The sequence below is a fragment of the Nipponia nippon genome, unplaced genomic scaffold (genome assembly GCF_047370975.1).
Source record: "Nipponia nippon isolate SJK-2023a ecotype South Korea unplaced genomic scaffold, ASM4737097v1 scaffold_10, whole genome shotgun sequence".
NCBI lineage: Eukaryota > Metazoa > Chordata > Aves > Pelecaniformes > Threskiornithidae > Nipponia > Nipponia nippon.
In genome coordinates, this window is record NW_028262291.1 from 20,274,130 (window position 1) to 20,292,760 (window position 18,631).

At 42.3% G+C, this 18,631-nt stretch overlaps 1 protein-coding gene across 13 annotated transcripts in view; it reads right to left on the bottom strand.

The window, feature by feature from the left end:
* Window positions 1-18,631, bottom strand: part of TSPAN4 (tetraspanin 4) — a 443,271-nt gene that overhangs the window by 404,834 nt on the left and 19,806 nt on the right. The window contains exon 1 of one of the 13 annotated variants that reach the window (XR_015701873.1): window positions 11,065-11,177. The exons of 7 other annotated variants lie outside the window; for them this stretch is intronic. The gene's annotated coding sequence lies outside the window, so the exon portion shown is untranslated. Of the gene's footprint in view, window positions 1-11,064; window positions 11,188-14,515; window positions 14,648-15,083; window positions 15,208-18,631 lie in introns of those variants that run through there. 5 more of the 13 variants (XR_015701874.1, XM_087745818.1, XM_087745823.1 and 2 more) reach the window with 5 other exon arrangements.

Genomic DNA, 18,631 nt, shown 5'->3' on the forward strand with positions numbered 1-18,631 from the left:
GCTTTGCAGTGGCGGGGGGGTGGCACGGGTGGACCCTCTCAATCAGAGATCCGGAACATACCCTGAAGAAAGACTTGCTACTAGACAGCATGGTGCTTCTGCGACCAGATCAGGTCACTGGCACTGTAAATACCTTGCAACCCTACCAGCACTCACCTGGATCAAGATACAAATTAACTCACGCCTTTAGTATACACTTTGTCCTTGTGTCCTCTCCCTACAACACCCTTCTCCTTCCAAGAAAGGACAAGCATAAACTTAAGTTTACTTTATACAGTGGAGAACCTCTTGAACATAATACTTTGCACTTCCAGACCCAAGTTCACAGGCACTGCTCGGTGGGCCACACTATTGGGAACAGGCACAGAGAAGCCTCACCACCTTCAGAAAAAAGCACTTCTAGAACACCACAGAGGTGGGTATAGGCAGCTGAGCATACTCTCTCATTCAAGAGGGCAGAAGACACCCTATGCAAGTGACAGGGTGCCCCTTGGATCTGTGCCGTAACCACTCTGCCTGCAGAAAGCTAGCAGGAACTCGGTCATGCAGTGGCTGGTTGGCAAACCCCATCTGCCCTCCTTCCTACAGGCCGAACAGGCAGCAAGTTATTTTGCTCCGACAGCACCTCCTACTTTGCATAGTCACGGCAATTCAAGGCCACCACAGGACAAAGAGCATCACTGTACACAAACAGAACTGAGCGCTACCAAAGGACCTCTGCCACTGTTTTTGTATTGGGGTTGGAGGGGAGCAAAAGTCAGCAGGAGTCACGCAGGAGGGAAGCAGGGAAATCCCACAAGTGAGATGAACCTACTCTCTGATACCTTCCCCGTAAAAAGTCAAACAAGGCTGGAAGCGAAGTGATCTTCAGCAGCACTCACCAAGCAGTGAGTTACTTACAACAACTTTCTGCAAGTCTGGGCAACTCAGGCAGAAGGAGCAGCCACAGGCCCCTCTCTTTGAAGGCTTTCAGCACGGCACAGCAGCAGCAGTGGCATGGAAAAGCATGTCATCCTGCAGGTCACATGCAGCTGGTCGTCTTCAGAGAACGTGGAACCTATGAGCAGACTGGGAATCACCCAGACCTCCTCTCTGTCCTCCCCTCCCCAGTTCAACACCGCAACTGCATTTATAGCCTCCTCCCCTCTCACTCACAGAAAAACTGCAGCTTGAGTTCTCAATGAAGGCTCAGCAGCCAGAGCAAATCAGGTGCATGTCCAGGTTTGCTGCCCTTTACACTCACAGGAAAACATAGAGTCTTGACGACAGCACTCATACAGTTCTGTGGAGAGTCATCCCTCGTATAAATGACCAGCACACAACTATTTCTACATATGCCTGGTGTTGGCCTTTAGCACGTTAACCCATTGCACACATCCCCAAGCATGCACACAAAACCTTTGTGCATACAAAAAGTGGAGGCCCACAGATGCCCCCTACTTCTCCCAGTCAGGGTCTTCTACTCAAAGGAAAAAAATGTGAAGCCAGCATTCTCCCTCTCCCCTTTCTCTGTCCTTCAGTTCTACAATCTTTTCACCTTTTTTTCCTTTGGGGGGGAGGAGGTAGGGTACCTTGCCGTCTCTACACAAAAATGAATGACTCTAAAGCAAGCCTGTTGCACCCTCTGGAGTGTGCAAAAAGTTCAGAGCTACCTGATTCATCTCACTTTCACAAGTTGTGTGTGAAGTTTATTTCACAAGCAGGCCTTGGTAGACCACTGCCTCACTCCTCTCCTCCAGATTGACCTCTAGGCTGAGTTACTGCATCTGTAAACTGAGAACAACAAATAGTAAGACAGAGTTATCAGGCACATAGCACCACGCTGAAATCCCGCATGACAAAACTGAAAAGCTCAGGTGTGAGGTTTTGAAATTCCCACCTCAGTAAGTTTACTCTCAACAGAAAAGAAGCTCTCTTCACATTGTTGTTTCATCCAAACACAAGTCTGCGTGTACAAGCCATCAAACTGCCTGAACAGATTCAGCAGGTCCGTAATGAGCACAACAGCCAGTACATTCCTGGGCAGCTACGTAACACTTCAGGCTGAACCAAACTGAGGTAGAGAGTAAGGACAGCCTCTTCAGAAAGGCAGATAGTCTCAGAGAAACCTGCCGGCTGCACTGTCCATTGATGGCATTGCACGTGCCACCTGGGGACAACAGGGAGAAAAGCCCAGAGGGACTTACTGGGTGTTACAGCAACAGGTAAGACAGAGTCAAGGACAAAGTCCCGACTTTTAAAGCTATTAGTTTAAATACATGGTCATTATCACCAAACTGAATGATGTATCTGAGAGGACGACCAGCAGCTTTTTAAGCAAAGGTAATAGATTAATTTTACAATAGCTATTATATAGATCCTCCTCCCATTTAGCATTCATGGGGTGCATGAACTCTGTTCCTTTCATTTGTACAGTTCCACTGCTAACAGTAAACACAGCAGATAAACAACACTTCATGATCCTTCTCTCACACACAAGAAGTCTTCCTTCTACGTGCTTGACAGAAAAGAGTAAGCTCCAAGAAGAGATACTGCATTTTGCTGTTTTCTTTAGGTATACTACATTTTAGATGTACAGATTAAATCTGTCTTTACAAACCCCTTAGAAATAGCTGCACTCCTTCAAAGGCAGATGCACAGATAACTTTCTCCTCTCCCCATTTCTATGAATGGCATCTTGTGGTGATATAATACATTTATTCTTAACTTTAATGGACAGCCACACCAACTTGTTCCAGCTGAAAATACATTACCTAACATTGTATAGTGAAGAAGCCTGAAAAATCACATCTGCAGGAACAACGTGTAGAAAAAGCCTGCTTCTGTTCAGAACAAGCTCCTGTGGGTTGAAGAGGTAAGAGCGATGCACTGTTCACACACTTTTCTATCAGGGGAAATTGATGGCATTTGGTTGACCTAGAGTACCAGTCAATCAAAAGTCAGTAGAGAAAAAGCAGAGGGAGAGGGGGAGAAGTGAAGCTTGAGCTGCAGCAGTCATTTGCAGAGAGAATTAAGGCTGAGAAGATGGTCTGATCTTTTGGGGATGCCTGCCACAAGCTGGCTTAGGGCAGTGCTGTGGGCCATCCTCTTTTCCACGTCACAGAAATCTTTCCTTCTTAAAGGAAACGCAGCAGCTCATAGGTAAAGCATCAACATATACACCTGTGTGCAAGAAAAACAGAACAGGACTGGCCCACAGACCAGATCTGGCCCAATTGCTGACACAGTGGAACCTCTGAACTACATCACTAGTTCACGCCTATGGTTGTTACACCCTTCCCATCTCTATCTGATTCCCTGGTCTTCACATTACAATATTAATTTTTAAAAATACATGTATTAACACCTACCAAATTACCACTCATCTCAGCGTTAAAGATATTAATCTTTTCTCTCTGAAAGGTTATTGCTAAAGCTCTGCTGTATTATCTGGAATTGTGTGCTTTATTATGAACTGCTATCACATGCGCCATGACGACACATTCAAGGTTGAAATGTGCAGAAAGATGAGACAAGAGGATCACAAGAATAAAAGAAGCAGCTATTAAATAGCTGGTCAGCATGCTTCCCCTTGCCCTCCCTCACCATGATAGTTTGCTGCTTTTGAACAATTGATGAAGACCTGCAAAACGCCTGTTACACAGACAGCTGAACACCATGGCAGTAAGTCAGATACCAGAGCCTGAAATCCACTGAAATCTAATGACTGACCACCACCAACTCCAGTAAGCCTTTGATCAAGCCCAACCTCCAAGTGCTCATTAAACTCATTTTTATATAGAAATCAATAGCCCTTTTGCCGCCTCCCTCAGCTGGGAGGGAAACAACAGAAGAACTTCTACAATCAGACTTACATCTTATGCAGGCTAAAAGAGTAAAGAGCTCCACAATGAGATTAATCAAAGTGAAGGAGTTGTTATAGGCTTAAAAATGAGAGCACATTAATAACTGCTCCCTTGTGGTAAACAGAGCTGGTAATCAAGCACAGGTTCAGCAGAACTCCTTATCCGTTGCTGAAACAGAATTAGCTCTGTAGCAACATGAATGAACAAGTGATTGCCCTGCACAGACACAGGCCAGGGTGGAAAGGCTCTGTAGAAATTCAATTCATCCATCAAAAACCCAGGAGAAGAAAAAGACACTCTTCTCTTAGAAAAGAGATCACATCTGTTGGTCATTTCAGTGCAAAGCTCAGGTTTCTCTGTCCACCATCAGGATATTTTGCACTGCCAGCACCTAGAACGGCAAGGATGATATGACAGTCCCTGAAAGCAATCCTTTCTCCACTGTTACTCCAGGCCTAGCACAGGACCCCAGGCTCCAGCTGGAATAAGCCATGCTTCTTCAGCACAATTCATTTATGAAAACCAACTGATAGGTGTCCAGTTTTCTTCTTCTGTATCTGTGACAAAAATGTATCCTGACAGTTCTTTGCTGCCTTTGTCTTGGGTCAGGAAATTTGCCTGGAGAAACTCGCTCTCCCACTGATCTTTCTTTTGTCAGCTTAGCAGCCTACGATGCTGTGATGCTCTTTGAAATTTAACAGAAAAAGCAAAACAAATGGAATCTCATCTCTATTCAAAGTTATATTTTGTCAGTGAAATGTTTTCAGAACTTTCAAGCTAAAACACTGAAATGGGAGAGGAGAAAAGAAAGCAAAACCGGCTGTATGCGACTTTTCACTAGACATTCTAGTTAACCCCAGCCAGCAACTGCACCGCACAGCCGCTCGCTCACTCCCTGCCAGTGGGGTGGAGCAGAGAATCAGAAGAGTAAAAGTGAGAAAACTCATGGGTTGAGATAAAGACAGTTTAATAGGTAAAGCAAAAGCTGTGCACACAAGCAAAGCAAAACAAGGAACTCATTCACTACTTCCCATTCACAGGCAGGTGTTCAGCCATCTGCAGGAAAGCAGGGCTCCATCACGGGTAATGGTCACTTGAGAAGACACTCCAAACACCGCCACGCCCCCCCCCCCCCCCCTTCCTTCTTCTTCCCCCAGCTTTATATGCTGAGCATGACGTCATATGGTATGGGATGTCCCTTTGGTCAGTTGGGGTCAGCTGTCCCAGCTGTGTCCACTCCCAACTTCTTGTGCACCCCCAGCCTACTCGCTGGTGGGGTGGGGTGAGAAGCAGAAAAGGCCTTGACTCTGTGTAAGCGCTGCTCAGCAATAATGAAAACACCCCTGTTATCAACATTGTTTCCAGCACAAATCCAAAACACAGCCCCATACTAGCTACTATGAAGAAAATTACCTCTATCCCAGCCAAAACCAGCACAACAGGAACATGCAATACCTTCCTGTTCTCCATCCACCTATGGGCACTCAATATATGAACTCAAAATCCTGACTGTACTCACCTTCAGAAACCCCTTGGAGATAGCTATCTTCATTTCACAGACAGGTAAGTGGTTTGAGAGACAAGCTGGCTTAATCAAAGTCAAATAGCGAGTCTGCAGCTCAGCACTGAACTGCATGAGATTGAGTTTAGCTTTTATTTATCTACCAGTTTTAGCATTTTTAAATTCATTTGAGGAAAAAAAAAGTTGGATGAGAAGAAAGGAAAACCACACCATTATGGAAGAAGAAAAAGCCCACACATGAGAGGCTAAAAAAACCCTTCTGAACTTGCTGGAGTCTTTACAGCAGGGCCCCTGATGTACTCTTTAACCAGCTCCAGGACATAAGACTTGAAGTGAGAATATTACCCCACCCTACCCCCGACAAAAAATAGTAGAATGGCTAGATAACCACTTACTGCCATAGCTGATCTTCCAAATGAATGACAAGCTACCAGGAGGAATGCCAGCTGGACCCTGAAAGGTCTGTAAAACTTGGAAAACAGTAGGATTACTCAGTGAATTCAGGGGAGGAAAACACACTCCAAAACCCAAAGAGTTGACTCCCAGCTCCAAAACTTTTGATTTTACATAACATAAGCTCCTATTTCAAAAAGCCCATTTTTCATTGAAGGTATGTTCCCTCTGTTCTTTATGATTTGTTGTACCATGCTGACAAAAATCAACCCTTCTTCATTATTACTACAGTAAGCAGTTAACTGTCCAAGCAAACAGACTGAGCTTCTTCTAAGCATGTTGTGAAGTCTTTGCAAATAGACTGTCTATTCAACAGGAGAAGAGGTTCTGAAGCTGGGTCTCCTTCACACAATTACCATCACACTCAACTAAATACATGTAAGCTACCAGCATGAGAACCCCACAAACTGAACATCAGCCTCCGAAGTAAAATGTCTCTGGTTGCAAACACTGCATGATCTCAAGGTACACCCTCCATAACAAAGTCAGTTGTTGCTCTAAGGACTATGCTTGGGATTCAAGCCACACACACAAACACCTGTATACAACCCGAGCTGTTTTAACTGCCAGATGCAGTCTCAGAGGGACATCTTGGCTCCCTGTACAGCCAAAGGAAACAAACAGCAACTGTAGTATAGCCCATCTTGAGGAAAGCCCTATTTGAGGTGGGATGAATCTCCCTCTCCAAGTTCCCTTTCTCTTTCTTTTCCCCTGTTATCTGCAGAAATAAGCCCTAAATGACTGGTTAGATGTTTAATTCTTAGAAAGCTTTACTTACACAGAATTAACATAAGTTGAAGGTTTTACTCTTGACCAGAAAAAAAATTGCTCCACAGCTGGAGCAGTCCCTGTAGCAGCCAAGCATCTCCTTTGCAGGAAAAGCAACTTGTTGATTTGAGAGAAAAAAAAAAAAAATTGATAATGGGCAAAAATACAGTTTTAGGCTCTAAACAGAAAGAGATTTTGCTCTTAATAACCAGACTACTCCCCTTCTCCCCCCAGTGCAGTTTTCAGACTTGGATTCAGAACATTAAAATAAAGGTCTGGACCAATTATAAATATGATATAAAGCACAGTTTCCTTGATCTTCAGAGATTTTACTTATTACCTGAATTGCCTTATTTGCCTGATTCACATGATGAAGGTTTTCAAACCACCACTTTGTTCTTAAGTGATAAAAAAAAGCAATCACTATAAACAACATCCTCAAGTGTTGTTTCACCTACTGACTAAGATTAGATGCCAATTTAGATCACAGGAAGCTGTAACACTTCAATTTCTGTGTACTATGATATTTTTACTAGGTTGCAAAGATTACCTACATAATTCTCTCTTCATTTTTTAAACCATAAAACTATCTTCTGTCATATCTATGTGATGCCTTTAACAAAGCTTTTCAAAATGAAGCTACTGGAGCTTGTTCACAGTGCACTTTGTCTTGTTGCTTCTGTCATTTTTATGTTGCCCTTCCAGCACAGCTGAGAAGATCATACAGCATCCCAATTCAAATGCATGACTGTGACCCTTGAAGAAGGGTTTCCATAAAACAGGGTCAAACAAAACAGAAAGCAGGTAAGAATTTCTGCACACAGAACAGGAAAACAAAGGCAGAAGAATTTATCCAAGAAAAAACATCTCCAGGTAATTGTCAGTTTGAAGACATTCTCATATTTTATGACAGTACTGGCTTCAGGCCTCAGAAAGAAGTAAAAGTTTCTTTGAATAAGATATAGGGAGAAAGAAATCAGCATAGGAACGTGCCCAAAGTGCTAACATACAGCGCCCATGCAGACATAGCATTTTTAAAGATCAAGTTTCTTAAATTAAAACAGTGCTTCTAAAGATCAGTCTTTCATGGATAGGAATATAAAGTTCTCCATCAGGAAACCCTTTCAGAAATGAATTCAAAATTCAGAAGCCTAGACTGAACAGAGTAGATTTGCTGTGGCAAAAGAGAGAGATGGAAAAGCCACAGTCTTTTAATGTCTTTCCTGCTGTCCAAAAAACTAGATAACTACAGTTGATTTCAGAGTAAGCACGTGAATTTTACATAAAAATAGTGATCAAGAACCTGGTGTGCAAGGCATGTACTCTGACACCAGCACCCCTTGCAACATCAACATACTTTCTTCAGTTGGCAGCACTTTCCACTGCAAGTCCCAAAGCCTTGCTACAGTCTACTCTGTAGGTATTGTGGAGACAGCCTCTTTTCCCCCCACAGATACACAGTTGATACATAAGCAAACCATTTCTCTCCCTTGCCTCTAAGGCCTCATGAATTGCTTATACAGCATTGCCAGCATCTTCAGAAGGATGCTGTAAGAGCAACCAGATGCTCTCCAGATAGCTTCAGAGAATCAATGTTCGTGCCCTAAGGAAAGTCAGTGACAAGTAGGTTCCTAAATCCTAAAGGAAGTTTTGGAAATATCCTGTCCATAAAAATCAATCAAGACATTATATTGTATTAGTTCATAGATTCATGCTTTCTTTGATCAGCAAACAGCATGGGGATGACAGAAGCTTGCCAGCTATGCCGAGGTGAGTTTTCCTGGCAGATATGGCTTCCCTTAACCTTAACAAGAGCTGCCTCCCTACTCTCTTGCGTTTGCTGGAGCCACAAGGTGCTCTAGCCGTATTTACAGAGTAGTTAGGAGCTGTGGAGGAAAAATGCTTTTGGCTTAGGTGCTTAAACATAGCTGTGCTCTAGAGAAATACTGTAGTGAACATCAAACACATAATCCACTGGCACAGACACATTCTCTTCTGTGCTGCATCACTTCTGACGCTGCCTATATCACTGTCATATCCAAGTGCCTCCCAGCAGTGCACTAAGTGCTGCAGCTAATATCTGATGTTCAGTTTATTCTCTCTCTTCCCTGAGGGAGAACCATATGCACCGCAGTCTGAATTGTTTTGAGGGAGTATAGGTTTTAAACAGGTACAAATAGCTTCTTTTTGAAGCTGAAAGCATGTGCCCTGAATGAAAGGCGCTTAGGCACATCACGCGCAATAAAAGTTCATTTCACAGACTAGGGCCAATATTCCCTATTCCTTCCATTAAAACAGTCTCTTCTGCAAATAATGGCTTTATCCTTTTGGAACGATGTTCTACTGAACCAAAAGCCAAATCAACCACCACTGTCCTACCATAAACATCCATGGAATTTTTTATGACACATACTAGTGCTGAAGTACACCGTGACTGTACAACCAAATCACTCACTGAATACTTCTGAAGTATTTTGGAATCCTTGAATAAGAGGAACTATCAGTTTATCATCTGATATAGGATACCAGCCTTTGTTTCCTCTCTGTTTTGCAGACTCTCTCATTTTCATGTCACCTGCACCAAATGCTTATACTCTCCTTGAACTAGAACAACTCTTTTCCAGGTGCTTGGCAATACTCCTCACCCTAATTTGGCTTCCTCAGCTATGCATATCTTTATCCTTGCATGCAGTTCCTGAAACAGGCCTGCCTAGAATATTTGATAAAATCTGAATGAAATTGCCTGAATAGTAATGTTGTTATGAAAATGCCATATCTCTAGGGAATGATACAGATAAAGTTTTCTTAACAGCTTGTGCACTTGATGGACAGAAAACACCTCCTCCTTAGAAATGAGCAGAGCAGATTAAACAATTCCAGTAACACTGGAACAAAGAATTAGATTTTTCAATGCAGAACTTTTTCATAGGACAAGAATGGTTTCTAGAGGTGTTTGAGGGTTTTGTTACTGTTTTTTTGACAAGTCATCAAAATCTACAGGCCTTAATACTAACGATTCTTGTTCACAGACCAGAATTTTTCCTGTATTCAGAAAAAGACAAAAAAGCAAGAACAATTAAAAAAAAGATTCCTGCCAAGAGGACACAAGAAAAAAACCTAATCAGTTCTGCTCAAAAAGAGCCTTCCTATAATTCCCCAATGGACCTACAAACAGCAACCAATATAACAGTTCCTAACTCTCCACCTGTTGATGTAGCTTTCTTCTCCACGAAGAATGAGTCCACATAACCAGCAGAAAACAAACAAAAAAAAAGTTACAAGAAAAGAGACAACAGCATCCCTGTAGTCTTAACACTGTTTCAGATTTTCAACAATAAAAAGTCTTCTAAGAGCCAGAAAGTCACATTCAAGTCCCATATGTAGGTCAGAGACAAACTGTTCCTTCTAAAAGAAATTAGCAATTAAAATTTAGAGATTTGATTTAACTTCACACAAAAAAGTTTCCCAAGAAGCACATCTGCCATCTCCACTGTGCTGGTGGACTGAGATGCTGTGAGTGCTAGAAGCACTGTCAGCACAGGAACCTCGAGATCCTGGAGGTCTAGAGCTCAGCCCCCAAGCTGTTAAGTCCAAAGTCACCGAACAAGTTCTGGTGACAAGCAGATGTTTTAAACTGTAGGGGTCTAGCATGAATAACCATCATGGATGAAAAAACAAGTCCGAGGTACACAACACATTGCTCTTATCACAGAGGTCTTCTCTAGAACGAGCACCTCCAAGTCTCAGCTGAGGACTTTTCTCAAGTATTGTAGCAGGTGAAAGTGCTATGGAAAGGATGGAGATATAAATATGTAAAGAAAAAAGATTCTTCTTGAATTTTGATGAGTGCACCATATGAAATGGGATCAAGGTAACTCAAACACTACAACCAAACAGAACAACAATTCCCAAGGGAAACTTGTATCCCAAGTTAAAATTTTTCTACCTGTACCCACTTCAGGCTGACTTGTTTTGCCATGCTGTCCTCTTTATCACAGAACCAGTTTCATTTCAGAAACGCTTAACACACAAAACAGTTATATCCCCATGTAAATAATAGAAATACTTCTCTTGCAAGAAATATTCAAAATCCCAAACCTCTGCAAAATGCTACAACAGAATTTGCACATATCTTCTAGTTCTGATGGCATGACAATCCACTTTGAATCAGCTCCCATGGTAACCGCAACATTAAGGTCCCCAGAGAACCATCTCGCACACACACAAGATTGGAAGGGGTGTGCCTGTAGCTTTGCAGTTGAAGAGACAGAACACAAACTTGATTCAATGCAGGGAATCTCTCCACAACAGTACCCTCCTTTCAGCTAACAGGATTCAGAAAGATACCATTTCTTTCCCTTAGGAAGGGGACTCAGCTCTCATGTCACCTCCAAGACTAGAGCACGCACTTCTCTTTAGGAACTGACCCTCTTCCCTCACACCCCAACGCAGCCTAACTGTAACACACGTACTTACATCATTTCACTAGGAGCTTTTTCTTCCTCAGCAAGACCCTGCTTTGTAATTTTTCTAGTTGGGTTGGTGGAAGCCCAAAGAAGCCAAGAAACAAAGCTCTGCATATATTTCAGTCAAATGGAGAGCTAGCTGCTCTAGAGAAACACTGCAGTGTAGTCAGCCCAGAGATGCAGCCCAGGGGAAGTCCCCTCCCTTCTTTGCCATACAGATGACTCCAACACTCCTGAAAGCAAAGGCATCCTTTGCTCACTCATATTTCATCAAATTCCCCTTTCCAAGGGCATGCCTCGTCTCACAGTTTCAGCTCCCTCACTAATGATTTTTTTCAATTGGCCAGTCTGAGCTGCTGCAGGATGACACAACATCATGCTCCCACAGCACACGGATTCAGGAGCAAGGGAATGAAATACATCTCTCCTACTTTGTCAGCTCGCGAAGATGGAGTAGTAATGACTAGACTGCAAGCAATGAGGCAGCACTTACTGTTCCACCACATCACTGTGCTGTTCACGCCACACACACAAAAAAGTCTGTGTCTCATTTTCACCTGCTAGCAACTGCATTTCATGCAGGACTTGGTCTAATCAGAACTCAGAGACCCTCAAGAAAGGAAGCTGATTTAAAAAACAAAACAAAACACCATACTTACATTGTCAGTACCTTTCTGACCTCTAGCTTGCTGTGGGGTGCACACTATGACAAGCATCACAGATTTTTAATGCAAAAAGATATCTTTGAGTAAGGAATATTTATCAATCCTTTTCATGGAATACCCCTTAAAAATTCAGATTAAAGAGCCCTAGAAGAGGCACTTTCAACAATATCCCACTGACAGACACAACTCCATTAGTATCCCTCCTTTCCAGCCCACTGTAATTTATTAGTGTCATAATTTGCAAGCTCAGACTCTAGCAAGACAGAAAGAGGCAGAAAAGCAGTTTGAGCGAGACCTAGAGCAATGAGAAGGAAGTGTTTTTCAGGAGAAAGACCAGAAAGTGATGGTTCACTCTTTGCCCCGAACAAGGTTATGTCTCTCAGAAATCAAACCCTTTTGTTCATCTCCCAAACATATTTTGGCTGAGCTTCCAACGTCTAGAAAAGAGGCAGGAAATAGCAAATTAATTATAGTATCATTAAAACAATAGTAGCTTAGAAGTTTATACAGCTTTTAAGGCCTCTATTAAAAATAAGGGGGTTTTGTCTCTTATTTTCTAAAGTTGTTCTGCTTAACATTTATATAACTTCAATTACTTGTAGATAAAAACAATGCACACTATCTAATGAAGATTACTATGAACACTACCCTTCCTTTGGGAAAGTATCTCCAAGAAGATGAGCCAGAGATACTTATGCAAGCAATAGGTATTTTTGATTCAATTTCTCAGAAGTGAGAAACAGAAGAGAATTTAAAATTCCTGCCCATTAGGCAGAGCACAGGGCTCTTTCTACCTCCCCCTCTGAGTCATGACATAGTAATTCACGAAGTGAATTCAAGTCCTGAACATATCTGCTATTTTACATCTGGTTCCTGTTATTTTAACCTCAGAAGCAAATTGGAAAAAAAAAAAAATCCGATTTCTGCTGATTGCTTACACTTTCCTAAAGTTCCCTTCCTTTGTTCTATCAGCCAGGTTATTTAGAGGGTTTTACCCTAATCCAACAAAGAACTTGAGAATATGAATATTTCCAGTGAAGGCAAAGGCTCTAATGGATCAAAATGCTTTATTTATTAGAGTTCATCAGTTCCTGCTTCATATCCTAACTATTCCACTGAAATACCCTTACAGTTTCATTATTATGCCTGTGGTATTAGTGATAAGTCAGGCATAGAGCATGTATGTTCAACTTGGGAGTTCAGTTCTACCTTCCTAGGGGCAACTTTTCATACATCAACTACCAGATTCTTCTTCCTCTAAACTTTTACCAGAGCTATTAACAGCTGACACGGGGCCAGTTGCCTCTGAAGAGCAAGCGGTCAGAGTGCACATGCAACATCCTGCCTGCCTCGGGAATAACCAGAAAACTAGCAGCACAACACTTGTGTACAAACAGCCAGGCTGCTGCTGCTCTCTGCCCCCAGTGCGGTCATGATTGCACAAAGCAGACCCACCGTCAGATAAGACAGGACCAGGCTCTCCTCTGTTACACCGTGGCAGTCCTGCTCACTTCACTGGGATCTGCTCATTTAACTCTGAATAGCATGCAACTTTGTATGACCACAGACTTACCCAATGCAGTTACAGAGCAAAATCTGCAAGCAAGTTAATGAGTTTGTAAGGGCATGTTAGTCACTAAAATAAACACTGCTCAAGGAAATTCCAGCCGCTTCATTTGTCATGTCTTGTATTGCCTGACAGAAGATCACGTGAATTAGGAACAAATGGCATTAGCATTGCAGTAGTCAAGAATTCAAAAGAAATGTGTGATAAGACAGAAGGGTTGTTCCTGCATCACTGTTTGCTTGCTGTGTTTGACACCAGCTGTCAGCATTTCCACAGAACCTGCTCTATTCCACTCTTGCTCCATCCCATACCAGTTACCCAGCAGGCAGGCCAGGAAACATCACCTCTGAAACAGAGAAGAGAGAAAGGGGGCAGGGGGGAGATACTACATACTCCCCTGGCACCTTCTTTCTCAAAGTCATGTTGCAATACCTTCTGCTTCTTGCTCTCCTTTAAAAATAAAAAAGCAAGTATTACCTTTGCCTGGGGGTGTCAAGGAAATAAACAATGTCAAAGCTCAAGAGAAGCAAGAAGCACTCTCACTTGAAGCTCCCTGTAGTGAATCCTATAGGAAAGGGCCCATAGCTAGCACTAGACAGCTGCTATTACTACTGGAGCCTAGATCCCTTTTACCTGCTCCTCATGAGAGACACAACCCACTCAGACATGGATGTGGCAGGTTCCACGTACCAATGCAAGCCAGCACTGCTACCCAAAGCAGAGACCCTTCCTTCCTTTACTGCACCTCACTCGGCCTCCCAGAACCACTCCCTCGCATGGCTGTTTGTGTGTTCATGCTTTGTTAAAATTAGCATCTTCCCCAGAAGAAAACTCCACAAAAAGGGGCCTTGGTAAAGAAACAGTCAGCCATTAGCATGGGACAACCTGACCGGCAGGGAGGGATACATCTCCCCCTTGGAAAATCTTCTAAGGCCAAACTGCAAGTCCATAAGTCAGCAGCAACACACAGACATCCCCAAAGCCTCCCATCTGCCTCTTCTCATAGTTCTCAGATTCCCCTACATTTTCCTGTTACAAAACTGTACAAAGGATCTTGTTTTCTTACGAGGGAAAGGAAGAAGAGCCCAGAAATTGAAGGAACATATCAGAGCAAAAACACTTCAATAGGTTTCTTTGGACAACTGATGCAGAATTCATGTATTGGTGATAGAGTGACAAGGTACCAAAATATATCAGTGCTCTTCAGAAAGCAGAAAGACAGCACTCACCTTCTTTATTCCAGCTTGTTCATTTAATCCTAGACAAACAGGAACTTCAGACATTTTTCAAGCATTTCATAAAGTAATAGCAATAAAATATCTAGGTAAGGAAGCTGTTTTACACTGGGGGGGACACACGGACAGACACCCAAACAAAAAATAACCAGCCTGGACTTCCTAGCAAAAAGCAAGCAAGTGAGGGGGTGGGAGGAGGGCAGGAAATGGGATGTCACATACTGCAAAGGAGAAAAAACTACTGCATATTTAATGGAGTACAAGATTTTTATTTGGAAACCCATCAGATTCTGAAAACCTAATCATCTTCCTTCCCCCCCTTCCTAACCATTCCCCTCTGTGATGCAAGGGGGGGGGGGGCACACTACAACACCCCACTGCCCCCCCAGGGGGACTGTATCCCAACTCTACAATAACATGCCCCGCAGTTTATTAGGCTCTTCTCACCCCAAAACACCAGAACCAAACCAAAATCCCACACTTTGCCAAAGCAAAGAATAACACAGTCCCATCTCAGAGTCTGTACTCCTGTGTGTCCCATGAAGCTTGCAAGGGAGCAGACCTGTTTACTTTAGGAAACACGCGGATCCTGCAATTCCTGAACTGTTCGATTGGCCTCACTGATCCAGCCTCAATGTTGGACTACACATGTTTTCTGTTGTTCCATGGCCATACCAGCCAGTAGTCTGGAAGAAAGGAAAGTGGTGATTGACATCCATGAAAATCAGAGAACATTCTTTATCTGAAGGAAAGAGGGAGAACTTTATTCAAGGCAGTGCACAAGAGTTACACACCAAAATAGCTTACAAACTTCATCGATTAAGGCACACAGTCTGATCCTGGTATAAGTTTTGAATAAGAAAATGTTTTCCTCCCTTTTATGCCAGACCACAGTCTAAAATTACTCATCTTTACCACAACAGAAAGAAAACCAAGTTAAAGTGCTGACAAAAATGTTGCTTGAGAGTTTCAAGTAACTGCAGCCTCAGACCTCTTCCTTACTGTATTTTGAAAAGGAGAAGAGGAGGGCAAAAAAGTTACACCACACATTCACAGAACATGACTCTGATCTGTCTGAAGGAGAAGCCAAACTCTGAGTTTCTCCTGTCCAAAACAGATAGGGACACTCACACCTATTAGGTTTCCTATGCTAGCACCAGTGCGCTAAAGTCAGCTCTTTCACAAAGCTGAAGGACACAAGAAGGGTACTTGGGTGGGAAGGTGGGACCTCCACCTTCTGACAAATTTGATTAAAATTGGCTGACAGAGTCAAACATTATCAGCATAGAGTGATCGTCTGCATGTGCCTGACAACATCACACATAGCATGATCATGTAAGCTGATTTTTTCAAGTGTAGTTTCCAAAGGAAACACAGGAGGGAAAGGCATTTCACTGGCACTCCAAGCAAAAACAGAGTTTAATCTGGCACCCTTCACAAGTACTCAATTAGTTTCCAATTCAAGAACAGAAAAGAACAAATTAATTGACCAGCAAAGTCTTAGAATAAGCCTGGTACTGTGCCATCAAATGGAAATGAGGGAAATCAGGCTACAAACAGCTCTGCTGCAGGCGTCCAAAGTCCTCCTCTGCCAACACTTTTCCCACGGGACACCTTTGGTTCTCATCAAAAGAGCCAACATCATAATTGCAAGAAAGACAGTAGATTTGAATGCATGTACCAAGAGAATTTCCAGCAGTCAAAATCCACACACGCAAAACCAGTGAGCTGACATACAGACATACCACACAGATCAGACTACCAAGTGGTCTAGCCTACACAAACGTTACCAGAGCACAGATCAGTACTGTAACATGCTAAACAAAAGTGGATTAACAAAAGCCACCAAAAAGCTGCATTCTGCAATCCATCTTTACATAGGAGGTTAATCAGAATGAGTAAGGGAGTGAACGTTTTCACTTCTGTGTGCACAATATTTCCCAATGGTTTAGTCATTATAGCGAGAACCCAAGCCTTTAAAGATAGATCTGCCGAAGAAGCTGAACACTTCAGAGAGCAAAATTAACTTGGTGGTTAGCTTCTCTTCCCAAAGAATTGTATTAGACAATTATCTACAGAAGTCAAAATCAGGCCAACATTTAAGGGCCACAAGGGGAATACTACAATGATTGCAAAGGAAAAAAAGCAAACAATGGCGAGGTGCTCATATTTGTTTGAGTCATATACACAGTGGCATTCATAATGAATACTAATTTTGAGTTCTGCTTTATAAGGCATATTCCTAAAAGGAACTTATTTTCTAATTATGAGCTCCAGTGACCATGCACATTAAACAATGAAAACAAACGGCAGTAGATATTAACATTGTGACAGTCCCATTATCTCTCAAGCAATGCATGAGGATAAAGCTTTTAGCCATCCTCATAGGCAAAATTTACTTGAAATGTCAGTTCTATCCAAGTTCCTACAGCTGCCAGTTTACTCTCACTATATCCATACCAAAAAGAGGCAATTAGAGAAAACTGACTTAAAGATTAAAATTCTTACTCACCAAGAAAATATCTATAGTTTAGAGACCATGTCCTTTAACTGTTCTTGCTAGCTTTTTAAAAGCAAAAACTCGAAACAATCACCCTTAAAAGAGATTGAGAAATGACTGGAATTTTAGGTTACCTGTTCTTCAACCACATGAGGCTTTGCTATTTTGTCACAGAGCACTTAAGGCATGTAACCGTCCTTCATTACCTCCCTAAGAGCCTTCATTGGCAAACACAGCAGTACTGTATTTCTCAGCTGAAAGGCTTTAAGAAGTATCTTTTAGATGTCACCTCAAGGCTCAGCTGAGTCCAACAAGCAAAAACAGAAGTTTGATGCTCAAGAGCCCCAGCATACACAGCTCCCTAGACAGGGTTTTATTTCCTATTTTACTAGATGCATTAAGCAAGAATGAGGCATGACAGTTTCCGAAGACATTCACTTACAGCTTCAGCCTTGCATCAGGTGAATTTCAAAGCCAAACGATATTACTAAGAGAAAGAAAACAGCCCCTGATTTAGAAGAGGCAGGAAAGTAAAAGATGTGCAGCCTATGGCACAGTTAAAACACCCCCTTGAAGGACAAAACCATGTTACTTAATGGTTTTGTGCCTGCTGCATTACTGCTCTCTCAGCACCACAAGTGATTCCAGACAGACATCAAGCCCATAAACAGAACAGAAGCCCAGAAGTCTCAGAGGAGGCAAAACCTACTGTTTTATCAGTGGCAAAACCTATAGGTATTTCCTAATGCAGCTTTTAGCTTAAATATGCAGTAACTGGCACAATACCATCATTGCAGGGCTGAAACCAAAAATTAAAAAGCTACAAGAGTGCACAGAGAAATCACAGGCTTCTCCCAGAACAGACACATGGACAATGAAGAGTTATGTTTGGAAGACATTTGAGTTATCCCACACACAGTGCAAGCGAGAGACTTGCACTGAGAGAACAGCAGCTCATTTCAACTGGGGGAACAGGACTGCTCAGTTACTCCTCAACATCCCGAAGGTTAAAGATCAACCTCTAGCAAGTCTTCCAGCAATTCCACAGAACAGAGTTTCAAGGACAATAGCATGTGATGAAAGAATATTCAGAGACAAGACCACGTAAGACTTTTTGTCTTCTGTACACTGTTGCATCTTCTCATCAGGCATAAAGGATGCAAGCTAGCCCTCGCCTTAGTCTGAATTCCTGAATAGAGACACAAATAGCAGTAAGACAGGCATACGCTTAAAAACAGGATTCCTGTGCTGATTCATATGGAAGCTAGGACAGAGAATGACACATGTTCTATACACCACATTTCAAAAGTTTTGAACAAGGCATCCAATTTACATTTCTTTTAATAAAAATAGATCTGCTTTATTCAGAATTGCAGCTATTCCTATTGTAGTTCGTAAGAAATGCAAATTCCCAGAAGAAAAATGCATTATTCACTTCCAGTGTGTGAATCAAGAAAGATTTGCATATATTAGACTGACTCAGAGGTAAGTTCAACTAATGCCAATCACATGAAAAATCAACCATAGGATCTACTCATTACACAATAGCAGTGACTGACATCATGCAGCAAGAGAAATATTTAGACCTATCATATGACACTCCCAACATA